The following is a 12,767-nucleotide window of genomic DNA, read 5'->3' on the forward strand; positions in this document are numbered from 1 at the left end:
AGTGAAATGACTGCCTCAACTATAAGGGTATTTTACAAATCGCCAAAACTCTTCTAAACAGCTAGAATAAAAAAACTAACTAAAGTAAACGGATTAACTCTGAGTACTTCTACAGTCATGATGATGTGGTTGCCCTATGATAGCTATGCTAAAAGTTAACAATAAAAAATGAAACCCATTTATTTACCGGATAAGAATGCTTTAGCTGGGCCTGTAGTTATTTCCATGAATACAATCAAATGTTTTACTCAAGAAATCTTCTTGCCTTCTTAAGTGGTTTTTGTTCTCTTGCCCTATTCATCACAATCGCGGTGGGTTAAAAAATCTGTTAAGTCAAAGCCAGTACTGTGTCATGCTATGTAAATATACATCCAGCACCATTGGTCCACAGTGGAGTGGGTGGTACCAGGAGTTGTACAGAAAAGGGTATCACAACTGTCCTAACACCTTTCCACACCCAAGGGCAGGACTGGTAATCAAATACACCCCCAAACCATTAAAACATATACCACTCTGGAGACATGCCCAGAAATTTAAGAGTTTTTATGTGACTCAATATAGACATAAAACCACACATCAGGAAAAAAACACCAAGTCCACAGCTTGCTATGCTTCAATATACAACAAGAAAAAGCTGGAAGGCCCTTTTTGGTCAGACACCATGCAGTGTTGATTTAACACTGGCACATTTGCTGTCTAGATCACATCGTAGGTCTTTTTGTGATCAATTTCTCTTGTAGCTTCCTCAAAGAACTCAAATAAATTAGTTAAACAGGATCTACCTCTCCTAAATCCATGTTGGCTATCCCTCAGAATGTTATTTGAATCGGATTCATTCAAATTTAATTAAACAGCTGAATCAGACAGCGACAATTTCCCCATGCATCTGTAAAAGAGTAGATCTATCAGGTTAATATAGAGGCACTCATCCCTGAAGGAGCCAAGAACAAAGGTCATGTTTTAGATTGATTGATTGATTGATTGATTGATTTAGGGGCGGCATGGTGGTGCAGTGGTTAGCACTGTTGCCTCGCACCTCTGGGACCTGGGTTTGAGTCTCCGCTTGGGTTACATGTGTGTGGAGTTTGCATGTTCTCCTCGTGCCGTCGTGGGGTTTTTTCCAGGTACTCCGGTTTCCCCCCACAGTCCAAAGACATGCTGAGGCTAATTGGCATTGCTAAATTGCCCTTAGGTGTGCATGTGTGAGTGTGCCCTGCAATGGGCTGGCCCCCTGTCCAGGGTTGTTCCCTGCCTCGTGCCCATTGCTTCCGGGATAGGCTCCGGACCCCCCGCGACCCAGTAGGATAAGCGGGTTGGACAATGGATGGATGGATGAATGAATGAATGAATGATTGATTGATTAATTCCCTTTATTGCTGTTGCAATTCACCATGCCACTAGTCACAAGTACCAGATTCAGCAATGAAATACAATTTCTTATGTTTAATGTGACATTGCACCTACTATAACATGTAACATTTGCTAATATAATGACCATATTCAAAAAAGGGGATAGAAGTGAATGAATGAATGAATCCAGGTAATCTACCATTTTCACTTGGATTATAGCTTCCATTACTTTTCCAGTTATGCAAGTTAAACTGATTGGCCTATAGTTTGCTGGATTACTTCTATCCCCTTTTTTGAATATGGGCATTATATTAGCATGCTTCCAATCAGAAGGTACCACACCAGCAGATAATGATTTCTGGAATGGTAAAGTTAAAGGTTGGCTAATAATATTCCTCATCTCTTTTAAAATTATAGGTAAGATGCCATCAGGACCATGTGATTTATTTATTTTGAGTTTAGCTAGGCTTAGTACCACATCAGCCTCAGTTATACATATATTGGTCATAGACGACGCTGTATTCATACCAGAGATGGGGACTGGAGTCGCACTTAAGTCGCACAAACAAAGACTTGTGACTTGACTTTAGACACTCCCTCAACGACTTGAGACTTGACTTGGGTGTTGTGACTCGTGAACAATGTTCATTTCATGGACTTATTTATTTCATTATTTCAGTTTTTCCAATGTTGTACAACAGAACTAAAGACGAAATCGGTAGCCGACCGGGCGGCCACGGCAGCGTATACGTAAGACGTGTCACTGATGCATTCGTACCTGCGGGAGTAGTGGAGAGCATGTAATTGCGCAAATGTCTGTTACACCGTTTATCTGTTGCTGTGCGTGATTGACTTAATGACTAATTAACTGATTAACCTGGAGCTGCGCCATTTGTTATCGCATTTGGTTATAAAGCCTTCACACATACAGCTAACAAGCGAATGGCCACTTGCAAAGTGTGTGGCGTCAGGATAAATGATGCCGGATCAATTACGTCCAACTTCATCAGGCACCTCAAAATGCACAAGGATAGGTCAGTCACTTGGTTAGGTGAAAGGGAAACTTAGCGCATATGGACAGATAATGTTACTGCTAACAAACTAATCAAACCACTGTTGTAAGCTATACAGACTGCATGCAGATTACAGCTTTATTGTTCCCCACCCATTTTATTTGATGAACATCTCACTACGTTCAAGCCTAGGCTTCCAGCAAGTAGCAGGCCAATAGAAGCCCTATACTCTGCTACCAGTTAGCAGATGGCAGCAGAGTATATATGGATGTAGTCTATTGATGTAGCCTAACGTTAATCCTATGCATTAACCGCTGTTTTAGAATAGGCTACTGTTATATCAGTGCACCTGGTAAAATTCCATTCAGCTGCCCAAGTGTTTATTCAGGAAAAAATATTAAAACTAGGGCTGTCAAAATTAACGGGTTAACGTGGATTAATCCATGATCATGATTAATCTGATTAAAATTTTTAACGCAATTAACCCATCTGCAGCGCAGAATGATTCAAAATCACTGAAATGTCTCTGTCGACCCACTTTGGGTAGTTTTAGTGCGTCCCATTTCCCCTCGGAACTTGTATTCCGAGTCGGATTCCAGAGTTTTGAAGCCGGAAGTGACTACATGCACTCCCGTTTCTCGGACATCCGAGAAATATCTCGAAGCAGCACAGAGGATCCCGAGTTCAGAATCCAAGATGGCTGCGCCCTTTATCAACAGAAGGGAAAGTTGTAGTTTTATACTGTTTAAGCACTACTTCTCATTTGTGGCTCATTAAATCGGTCGCACACGCTATACCGTCCAACTTATCTGTAGATGTGTTGCTACGGAGTTTTATATGTAAAGCACCACACGTAATGTGCTATCAACTGATATTGCTAACAATGGCAATTAACCGGGCTAGATTTGACTTCATGATTAGTTGGATTATTTGTCGGATTTACGGTAGTTTGTGCTAATTGTAAGCGAACGAAGATAAAGACCATTTAAACTGAGGTACCTTAAATCCGACAAGTTGTCCAGCTAAGCAAAAAATCTTGCTTTTTGATATGGGTCCATGGTATTGCACTTCTGTGGCAGATGGAATGCATCCGACTCATGTTGAAGATGTTCAATAAACATGTTAAGTGCATATATATTCCCTTTTTTCTTGAGTCTGTTTGCTCATGCAAAATTAAATGTGATTAATATAGATTAAAAATGAATGATATTTAATCATGATTAATCAAAATTAATCCACAGGAACCCTGTAATTAATCTGATTAAAAATTTTAATCATTTGACAGCACTAATTAAAACATAAGGTCATTGAAGAAGAATTTCTTTCAGAACGTCTATCACAAAAATACTGTAGGCCTATTCCACTGCAGTATTACTGTTAATAGTGCTCTAATATTTTGATACTGTAGTGTATATTAATAGATGATGGTACAGTACATGCTTTCAATCCAAAACATACAATGCAGTATTATCTCAGATAGCATCTGATGAGAGCACGTTCATTTCAGTCATTTGAGACTTGAGACTTGACATGGACTTGGGACAAAAGACTCGAGACTTGACTTGGCATTGCCCCTCAAAGACTTGAGACATGACTTGGACTTGGAAAAAATGACTTGCGAACATCTCTGATTCATACTAAATGGTAGTAAGTTACTTGTGTTCTCTACTGTGAAAACCCATGTAAAATAATCATTAAACTCAATTTCTTTTTCAATTATAAGGCCCTTACAATCCTGCAAATTAGTGATTTCACCTTTTAGAGCTCTTTTGGAGTTAAAATATTGGAAGAAACTTTTATTGTCATCCTTAGCCTCCAATGCAATCTTCCTTTCTACATTCCTCTTGGAGAGTCTAATGTTATTTTTTAACTCAACCTGTAAACTTAGATAATCCTGCTTTATTTTGAAATCATTAGTTATTTTCTATTTGTGGAATAGAGCCCTTTTCCTCCTGACTTTATTCTTAATTTCTGTACTAAACCACCTTGGCTGCAGTTTCCTAGATTTAGTTTTGCTAGAAACAGGTATGAAGTCCTCTTGCACTTGCAACAATGTGCTTTAAAAAAATCCCCATGTCGCTTCAACAGTTTTGCTGTTTAACTCCATCCAGTTTATAGTTTCTAGTTTCAGTCTCATTCCATTAAAGTTAGTCTTCCTAACATTGTATACTTTTGTTTTGGACTTTGTTCTTCGGACACTAAAATTAACCTCGAATTTAACCATGTTATGATCACTACCGTCCAGTGGTTCTAAAACCTCTAATTTTCCAATCCTGTCCTGGTTATTGGAGAAAACAAGATGAAGAAGGGCTTCTCCCCTGGTAGGGGTATTAACAAACTGAGTCAAAAAAACAATCTTGTACTAATTCCACCATCTCTAGTTCATTTACAGAAGAGCCAGAGACTGTGTCCCACTGTATCCCAGGAAAATTAAAATCACCCATAACCATCGCATCATTTTTATTACTCATAATCCTGATATCATCATATAACATTCTGCTTTCCTCTGCAGCTACATTAGGTGCTCTATAACAAACACTGACAATCAGGCCATTTGAGTTTTTAGCATCTAGTTTTATCCATACAGCTTCTGTACTTTTATGTTTATCAGTGAGCCCCCTTGCCTGCAAGTTCTTTCACATATACTGCAACATCACCTCCCTTCTTGCCTAACCGGTCTCTACGGAACAACGTATAACCATCCATATTATATTCTTCTCCATCATTGTCACTCATCCATGTTTCTGTTATTCCTATAATGTAGTAAGTGTCTGATAAAATTAAAGCCTCTAAATCATGAATTTTCGATAATAATAATAATAATAGTCAATACTTTATTGATCCCCATGGGAAAACTGTCTTTACTCCTCCCTCAACTTGCTCTATTTTGTAAAGCTGTCCACAAAGGGCAGCCACTTGTAGAAGCGCCCAGGGAGCTGGGGGTTAAGGGCCTTGCTCACGGACCCACAGACATGCTGAGGCTGGGTTTGAACCGGCGACCTACTGATTACAGGCACACAGGCTTAGCCCACTGAGCCCAATACTCCAAGTGTTAAAGTACAGACTACAAAGGGTAGGCCTTTTACAGTGCACACTTTTAACATTAATTGGGGCTTTCTGTCTCCCCCCAACTATATTCCTAACTAACCTCCCTGCCCCCCCAGTCCCTATAGTTTAAACATTCCTCAACTACTCCACACATACGCCTCCCCAATACACTGGTTCACCTCTGGTTCAGATGCAACCCGTACGGCTTGAACAGGTCCCACCTGTTCCAGAAGGTCTTCCAGTGCCCCATGAACCGAAACCTCTCTTCCCTACACCACCATTTTAGCCAGGCGTTTAATCTCCGTATATCTCAGCAAACTTAGCCTGGCTTGCACATGGCACGGGAAGTATTCCAGAGAATATCACCATGGATGTTCTGCTTCTAAGCTTATCCACGACTTCTATTAATTAATTCTGATTTAATTAACGTATAGTTAAATCAGTAAAGTGCCGAGATTCAATAAAACACTAATTTAACACTTGCGTTAAAATAGAACTTTTTAATTATCCAACAACGTCAGAAGTAACAACCTTTGAAATTAAACTATTAAAATAATTTGACAGTATCCCTGAGCCTCCACCGTCTTGATTTTAGCACTAAACAGCAAAAAGACCACTGCAACCAGAATACCAGCAGATAAGTGAACAGTGCGTGCCCAGCGGCACAGATCATTTATTCGTTGGCGGTGTGTCACATTAAACTGCGGAATGAGTCAGATGCAAGAATAATCAGAGCAAAGCTTTAGATTGGCGCTATTTATAGAAATACAAAAATAAACGCGCATTTCTCCATCACCGTGCGTGCTCGTTCGACAAAGAGACAAGATCTTTTGTTTTCACGTTAATAATCGGTCTCTGAAAAGACCACCAAAAATTGCCAATGCCAACTATATTTCAAGTTGTCGTGGCGGGGTATTGGGTTAAGTTTTCAACCAGCAATAATCACGCCTCGGTTAAACCTCATAGGCTACGATCTTGCCACTGCGCAAAGACACCAGCAGTTGCCCAAACAGTGCGTGCCCAGTGCCACTAATCATTTATTCGTTGACGGTGTGTCATATTAAACTGCGGAATGAGTCAGATGCAGGAATAATCAGAGCAAAGCTTCAGATTGGCGCTGTTTATAGAAATACACAAATGAACACGCATTTCTCCATCACCTTGCGTGCTTGTTCGACAAAGAGACAAGATCTTTTGTTTTCATGTTAATAATCGGTCTCTGAAAAAACCACCAAAAATTGCCAATGCAAACTATATTTCAAGTTGTCGTGGCGGGGTATTGGGTTAAGTTTTCAACCAGCAATAATCACGCCTCGGTTAAATCTCATAGGCTACGATCTTGCCACTGCGCAAAGACACCAGCAGTTGCCCAAACAGTGCGTGCCCAGTGCCACAAATCATTTATTCGTTGACGGTGTGTCATATTAAACTGCGGAATGAGTCAGATGCAGGAATAATCAGAGCAAAGCTTCAGATTGGCGCTGTTTATAGAAATACAAAAATAAACGCGCATTTCTCCATCACCTTGCGTGCTCGTTCGACAAAGAGACAAGATCTTTTGTTTTCATGTTAATAATCGGTCTCTGAAAAGACCACCAAAAATTGCCAATGCCAACTATATTTCAAGTTGTCGTGGCGGGGTATTGGGTTAAGTTTTCAACCAGCAATAATCACGCCTCGGTTAAACCTCATAGACTACGATCTTGCCACTGCGCAAAGACACCAGCAGTTGCCCAAACAGTGCGTGCCCAGTGCCACAAATCATTTATTCGTTGACGGTGTGTCATATTAAACTGCGGAATGAGTCAGATGCAGGAATAATCAGAGCAAAGCTTCAGATTGGCGCTGTTTATAGAAATACACAAATGAACACGCATTTCTCCATCACCTTGCGTGCGTGTTCGACAAAGAAACAAGATCTTTTGTTTTCATGTTAATAATCGGTCTCTGAAAAAACCACCAAAAATTGCCAATGCAAACTATATTTCAAGTTGTCGTGGCGGGGTATTGGGTTAAGTTTTCAACCTGCAATAATCACGCCTCGGTTAAACCTCATAGGCTACGATCTTGCCACTGCGCAAAGACACCAGCAGTTGCCCAAACAGTGCGTGCCCAGTGCCACAAATCATTTATTCGTTGACGGTGTGTCATATTAAACTGCGGAATGAGTCAGATGCAGGAATAATCAGAGCAAAGCTTCAGATTGGCGCTGTTTATAGAAATACAAAAATAAACGCGCATTTCTCCATCACCTTGCGTGCTCGTTCGACAAAGAGACAAGATCTTTTGTTTTCATGTTAATAATCGGTCTCTGAAAAGACCACCAAAAATTGCCAATGCCAACTATATTTCAAGTTGTCGTGGCGGGGTATTGGGTAAAGTTTTCAACCAGCAATAATCACGCCTCGGTTAAACCTCATAGGCTACGATCTTGCCACTGCGCAAAGACACCGGCAGTTGCCCAAACAGTGCGTGCCCAGTGCCACAAATCATTTATTCGTTGACGGTGTGTCATATTAAACTGCGGAATGAGTCAGATGCAGGAATAATCAGAGCAAAGCTTCAGATTGGCGCTGTTTATAGAAATACACAAATGAACACGCATTTCTCCATCACCTTGCGTGCTCGTTCGACAAAGAGACAAGATCTTTTGTTTTCATGTTAATAATCGGTCTCTGAAAAGACCACCAAAAATTGCCAATGCCAACTATTTTTCAAGTTGTCGTGGCGGGGTATTGGGTTAAGTTTTCAACCAGCAATAATCACGCCTCGGTTAAACCTCATAGGCTACGATCTTGCCACTGCGCAAAGACACCAGCAGTTGCCCAAACAGTGGGTGCCCAGTGCAACAAATAATTTATTCGTTGACGGTGTGTCATATTAAACTGCGGAATGAGTCAGATGCAGGAATAATCAGAGCAAAGCTTTAGATTGGCGCTGTTTATAGAAATACACAAATGAACACGCATTTCTCCATCACCTTGCGTGCTCGTTCGACAAAGAGACAAGATCTTTTGTTTTCATGTTAATAATCGGTCTCTGAAAAGACCACCAAAAATTGCCAATGCCAACTATATTTCAAGTTGTCGTGGCGGGGTATTGGGTTAAGTTTTCAACCAGCAATAATCACGCCTCAGTTAAACCTCATAGGCTACGATCTTGCCACTGCGCAAAGACACCAGCAGTTGCCCAAACAGTGCGTGCCCAGTGCCACAAATCATTTATTCGTTGACGGTGTGTCATATTAAACTGCGGAATGAGTCAGATGCAGGAATAATCAGAGCAAAGCTTCAGATTGGCGCTGTTTATAGAAATACACAAATGAACACGCATTTCTCCATCACCTTGCGTGCTCGTTCGACAAAGAGACAAGATCTTTTGTTTTCATGTTAATAATCGGTCTCTGAAAAGACCACCAAAAATTGCCAATGCCAACTATATTTCAAGTTGTCGTGGCGGGGTATTGGGTTAAGTTTTCAACCAGCAATAATCACGCCTCGGTTAAACCTCATAGGCTACGATCTTGCCACTGCGCAAAGACACCAGCAGTTGCCCAAACAGTGCGTGCCCAGTGCCACTAATCATTTATTCGTTGACGGTGTGTCATATTAAACTGCGGAATGAATCAGATGCAGGAATAATCAGAGCAAAGCTTTAGATTGGCGCTGTTTATAGAAATACACAAATGAACACGCATTTCTCCATCACTTTGCGTGCTTGTTCGACAAAGAGACAAGATCTTTTGTTTTCATGTTAATAATCGGTCTCTGAAAAGACCACCAAAAATTGCCAATGTCAACTATATTTCAAGTTGTCGTGGCGGGGTATTGGGTTTAGTTTTCAACCAGCAATAATCACGCCTCGGTTAAACCTCGTAGGCTACGATCTTGCCACTGCGCAAAGACACCAGTAGTTGCCCAAACAGTGCGTGCCCAGTGCCACAAATCATTTATTCGTTGATGGCGTGTCATATTAAACTGCGGAATGAGTCAGATGCAGGAATAATCAGAGCAAAGCTTCAGATTGGCGCTGTTTATAAAAACACAAAAATAAACGCGCATTTCTCCATCACGTTGCGTGCTCGTTCGACAAAGAGACAAGATCTTTTGTTTTCATGTTAATAATCGGTCTCTGAAAAAACCACCAAAAATTGCCAATGCCAACTATATTTCAAGTTGTCGTGGCGGGGTATTGGGTTAAGTTTTCAACCAGCAATAATCACGCCTCGGTTAAACCTCATAGGCTACGCTCTTGCCACTGCGCAAAGACACCAGCAGTTGCCCAAACAATGCGTGCCCAGTGCCACAAATCATTTATTCGTTGATGGCGTGTCATATTAAACTGCGGAATGAGTCAGATGCAGGAATAATCAGAGCAAAGCTTCAGATTGGCGCTGTTTATAAAAACACAAAAATAAACGCGCATTTCTCCATCACGTTGCGTGCTCGTTCGACAAAGAGACAAGATCTTTTGTTTTCATGTTAATAATCGGTCTCTGAAAAGACCACCAAAAATTGCCAATGCCAACTATATTTCAAGTTGTCGTGGCGGGGTATTGGGTTAAGTTTTCAACCAGCAATAATCACGCCTCGGTTAAACCTCATAGGCTACGATCTTGCCACTGCGCAAAGACACCAGCAGTTGCCCAAACAGTGCGTGCCCAGTGCCACTAATCATTTATTCGTTGACGGTGTGTCATATTAAACTGCGGAATGAGTCAGATGCAGGAATAATCAGAGCAAAGCTTCACATTGGCGTTGTTTATAGAAATACACAAATGAACACGCATTTCTCCATCACCTTGCGTGGTCGTTCGACAAAGAAACAAGATCTTTTGTTTTCATGTTAATAATCGGTCTCTGAAAAGACCGCCAAAACTTGCCAATGCCAACTATATTTCAAGTTGTCGTGGCGGGGTATTGGGTTAAGTTTTCAACCAGCAATAATCACGCCTCGGTTAAACCTCATAGGCTACGCTCTTGCCACTGCGCAAAGACACCAGCAGTTGCCCAAACAGTGCGTGCCCAGTGCCACAAATCATTTATTCGTTGATGGCGTGTCATATTAAACTGCGGAATGAGTCAGATGCAGGAATAATCAGAGCAAAGCTTCAGATTGGCGCTGTTTATAAAAACACAAAAATAAACGCGCATTTCTCCATCACGTTGCGTGCTCGTTCGACAAAGAGACAAGATCTTTTGTTTTCATGTTAATAATCGGTCTCTGAAAAGACCACCAAAAATTGCCAATGCCAACTATATTTCAAGTTGTCGTGGCGGGGTATTGGGTTAAGTTTTCAACCAGCAATAATCACGCCTCGGTTAAACCTCATAGGCTACGATCTTGCCACTGCGCAAAGACACCAGCAGTTGCCCAAACAGTGCGTGCCCAGTGCCACTAATTATTTATTCGTTGACGGTGTGTCATATTAAACTGCGGAATGAGTCAGATGCAGGAATAATCAGAGCAAAGCTTCAGATTGGCGCTGTTTATAGAAATACACAAATGAACACGCATTTCTCCATCACCTTGCGTGCTTGTTCGACAAAGAGACAAGATCTTTTGTTTTCATGTTAATAATCGGTCTCTGAAAAAACCACCAAAAATTGCCAATGCAAACTATATTTCAAGTTGTCGTGGCGGGGTATTGGGTTAAGTTTTCAACCAGCAATAATCACGCCTCGGTTAAACCTCATAGGCTACGATCTTGCCACTGCGCAAAGACACCAGCAGTTGCCCAAACAGTGCGTGCCCAGTGCCACAAATCATTTATTCGTTGACGGTGTGTCATATTAAACTGCGGAATGAGTCAGATGCAGGAATAATCAGAGCAAAGCTTCAGATTGGCGCTGTTTATAGAAATACAAAAATAAACGCGCATTTCTCCATCACCTTGCGTGCTCGTTCGACAAAGAGACAAGATCTTTTGTTTTCATGTTAATAATCGGTCTCTGAAAAGACCACCAAAAATTGCCAATGCCAACTATATTTCAAGTTGTCGTGGCGGGGTATTGGGTAAAGTTTTCAACCAGCAATAATCACGCCTCGGTTAAACCTCATAGGCTACGATCTTGCCACTGCGCAAAGACACCGGCAGTTGCCCAAACAGTGCGTGCCCAGTGCCACAAATCATTTATTCGTTGACGGTGTGTCATATTAAACTGCGGAATGAGTCAGATGCAGGAATAATCAGAGCAAAGCTTCAGATTGGCGCTGTTTATAGAAATACACAAATGAACACGCATTTCTCCATCACCTTGCGTGCTCGTTCGACAAAGAGACAAGATCTTTTGTTTTCATGTTAATAATCGGTCTCTGAAAAGACCACCAAAAATTGCCAATGCCAACTATATTTCAAGTTGTCGTGGCGGGGTATTGGGTTAAGTTTTCAACCAGCAATAATCACGCCTCGGTTAAACCTCATAGGCTACGATCTTGCCACTGCGCAAAGACACCAGCAGTTGCCCAAACAGTGCGTGCCCAGTGCCACAAATCATTTATTCGTTGACGGTGTGTCATATTAAACTGCGGAATGAGTCAGATGCAGGAATAATCAGAGCAAAGCTTCAGATTGGCGCTGTTTATAGAAAAACACAAATGAACACGCATTTCTCCATCACCTTGCGTGCTCGTTCGACAAAGAGACAAGATCTTTTGTTTTCATGTTAATAATCGGTCTCTGAAAAGACCACCAAAAATTGCCAATGCCAACTATTTTTCAAGTTGTCGTGGCGGGGTATTGGGTTAAGTTTTCAACCAGCAATAATCACGCCTCGGTTAAACCTCATAGGCTACGATCTTGCCACTGCGCAAAGACACCAGCAGTTGCCCAAACAGTGGGTGCCCAGTGCAACAAATCATTTATTCGTTGACGGTGTGTCATATTAAACTGCGGAATGAGTCAGATGCAGGAATAATCAGAGCAAAGCTTTAGATTGGCGCTGTTTATAGAAATACACAAATGAACACGCATTTCTCCATCACCTTGCGTGCTCGTTCGACAAAGAGACAAGATCTTTTGTTTTCATGTTAATAATCGGTCTCTGAAAAGACCACCAAAAATTGCCAATGCCAACTATATTTCAAGTTGTCGTGGCGGGGTATTGGGTTAAGTTTTCAACCAGCAATAATCACGCCTCGGTTAAACCTCATAGGCTACGATCTTGCCACTGCGCAAAGACACCGGCAGTTGCCCAAACAGTGCGTGCCCAGTGCCACAAATCATTTATTCGTTGACGGTGTGTCATATTAAACTGCGGAATGAGTCAGATGCAGGAATAATCAGAGCAAAGCTTCAGATTGGCGCTGTTTATAGAAATACACAAATGAACACGCATTTCTCCATCACCTTGCGTG

The 12,767-nt window shown here is 41.4% G+C and overlaps 18 non-coding genes across 18 annotated transcripts; all 18 read right to left on the reverse strand.

Annotated features, from left to right (window-relative positions):
* Positions 1-6,263: 6,263 nt before the first annotated feature.
* Positions 6,264-6,404, reverse strand: LOC140577894 (U4 spliceosomal RNA). The gene has a single exon (XR_011982026.1). It is a non-coding gene; the product is annotated as a U4 spliceosomal RNA (small nuclear RNA).
* A 223-nt stretch (positions 6,405-6,627) lies between these two features.
* Positions 6,628-6,768, reverse strand: LOC140577930 (U4 spliceosomal RNA). The gene has a single exon (XR_011982062.1). It is a non-coding gene; the product is annotated as a U4 spliceosomal RNA (small nuclear RNA).
* Positions 6,769-6,991: 223 nt separating this feature from the next.
* Positions 6,992-7,132, reverse strand: LOC140577889 (U4 spliceosomal RNA). The gene has a single exon (XR_011982021.1). It is a non-coding gene; the product is annotated as a U4 spliceosomal RNA (small nuclear RNA).
* A 223-nt stretch (positions 7,133-7,355) lies between these two features.
* LOC140577929 (U4 spliceosomal RNA) lies at positions 7,356-7,496 on the reverse strand. The gene has a single exon (XR_011982061.1). It is a non-coding gene; the product is annotated as a U4 spliceosomal RNA (small nuclear RNA).
* A 223-nt stretch (positions 7,497-7,719) lies between these two features.
* LOC140577816 (U4 spliceosomal RNA) lies at positions 7,720-7,860 on the reverse strand. Its single transcript, XR_011981948.1, has one exon. It is a non-coding gene; the product is annotated as a U4 spliceosomal RNA (small nuclear RNA).
* A 223-nt stretch (positions 7,861-8,083) lies between these two features.
* LOC140577872 (U4 spliceosomal RNA) lies at positions 8,084-8,224 on the reverse strand. The gene has a single exon (XR_011982004.1). It is a non-coding gene; the product is annotated as a U4 spliceosomal RNA (small nuclear RNA).
* Positions 8,225-8,447: 223 nt separating this feature from the next.
* Positions 8,448-8,588, reverse strand: LOC140577890 (U4 spliceosomal RNA). Its single transcript, XR_011982022.1, has one exon. It is a non-coding gene; the product is annotated as a U4 spliceosomal RNA (small nuclear RNA).
* Positions 8,589-8,811: 223 nt separating this feature from the next.
* LOC140577905 (U4 spliceosomal RNA) lies at positions 8,812-8,952 on the reverse strand. Its single transcript, XR_011982037.1, has one exon. It is a non-coding gene; the product is annotated as a U4 spliceosomal RNA (small nuclear RNA).
* Positions 8,953-9,175: 223 nt separating this feature from the next.
* Positions 9,176-9,316, reverse strand: LOC140577904 (U4 spliceosomal RNA). The gene has a single exon (XR_011982036.1). It is a non-coding gene; the product is annotated as a U4 spliceosomal RNA (small nuclear RNA).
* A 223-nt stretch (positions 9,317-9,539) lies between these two features.
* Positions 9,540-9,680, reverse strand: LOC140577912 (U4 spliceosomal RNA). The gene has a single exon (XR_011982044.1). It is a non-coding gene; the product is annotated as a U4 spliceosomal RNA (small nuclear RNA).
* A 223-nt stretch (positions 9,681-9,903) lies between these two features.
* On the reverse strand, positions 9,904-10,044 carry LOC140577916 (U4 spliceosomal RNA). The gene has a single exon (XR_011982048.1). It is a non-coding gene; the product is annotated as a U4 spliceosomal RNA (small nuclear RNA).
* Positions 10,045-10,267: 223 nt separating this feature from the next.
* LOC140577922 (U4 spliceosomal RNA) lies at positions 10,268-10,408 on the reverse strand. Its single transcript, XR_011982054.1, has one exon. It is a non-coding gene; the product is annotated as a U4 spliceosomal RNA (small nuclear RNA).
* A 223-nt stretch (positions 10,409-10,631) lies between these two features.
* LOC140577927 (U4 spliceosomal RNA) lies at positions 10,632-10,772 on the reverse strand. Its single transcript, XR_011982059.1, has one exon. It is a non-coding gene; the product is annotated as a U4 spliceosomal RNA (small nuclear RNA).
* A 223-nt stretch (positions 10,773-10,995) lies between these two features.
* LOC140577910 (U4 spliceosomal RNA) lies at positions 10,996-11,136 on the reverse strand. The gene has a single exon (XR_011982042.1). It is a non-coding gene; the product is annotated as a U4 spliceosomal RNA (small nuclear RNA).
* A 223-nt stretch (positions 11,137-11,359) lies between these two features.
* Positions 11,360-11,500, reverse strand: LOC140577827 (U4 spliceosomal RNA). Its single transcript, XR_011981959.1, has one exon. It is a non-coding gene; the product is annotated as a U4 spliceosomal RNA (small nuclear RNA).
* A 223-nt stretch (positions 11,501-11,723) lies between these two features.
* LOC140577938 (U4 spliceosomal RNA) lies at positions 11,724-11,864 on the reverse strand. The gene has a single exon (XR_011982070.1). It is a non-coding gene; the product is annotated as a U4 spliceosomal RNA (small nuclear RNA).
* Positions 11,865-12,087: 223 nt separating this feature from the next.
* On the reverse strand, positions 12,088-12,228 carry LOC140577883 (U4 spliceosomal RNA). The gene has a single exon (XR_011982015.1). It is a non-coding gene; the product is annotated as a U4 spliceosomal RNA (small nuclear RNA).
* A 223-nt stretch (positions 12,229-12,451) lies between these two features.
* On the reverse strand, positions 12,452-12,592 carry LOC140577941 (U4 spliceosomal RNA). Its single transcript, XR_011982073.1, has one exon. It is a non-coding gene; the product is annotated as a U4 spliceosomal RNA (small nuclear RNA).
* Between the last annotated feature and the right edge of the window lie 175 nt (positions 12,593-12,767).

This window comes from Paramormyrops kingsleyae, chromosome 12, assembly GCF_048594095.1.
Source record: "Paramormyrops kingsleyae isolate MSU_618 chromosome 12, PKINGS_0.4, whole genome shotgun sequence".
In the NCBI taxonomy this organism is placed as follows: Eukaryota; Metazoa; Chordata; class Actinopteri; order Osteoglossiformes; family Mormyridae; genus Paramormyrops; species Paramormyrops kingsleyae.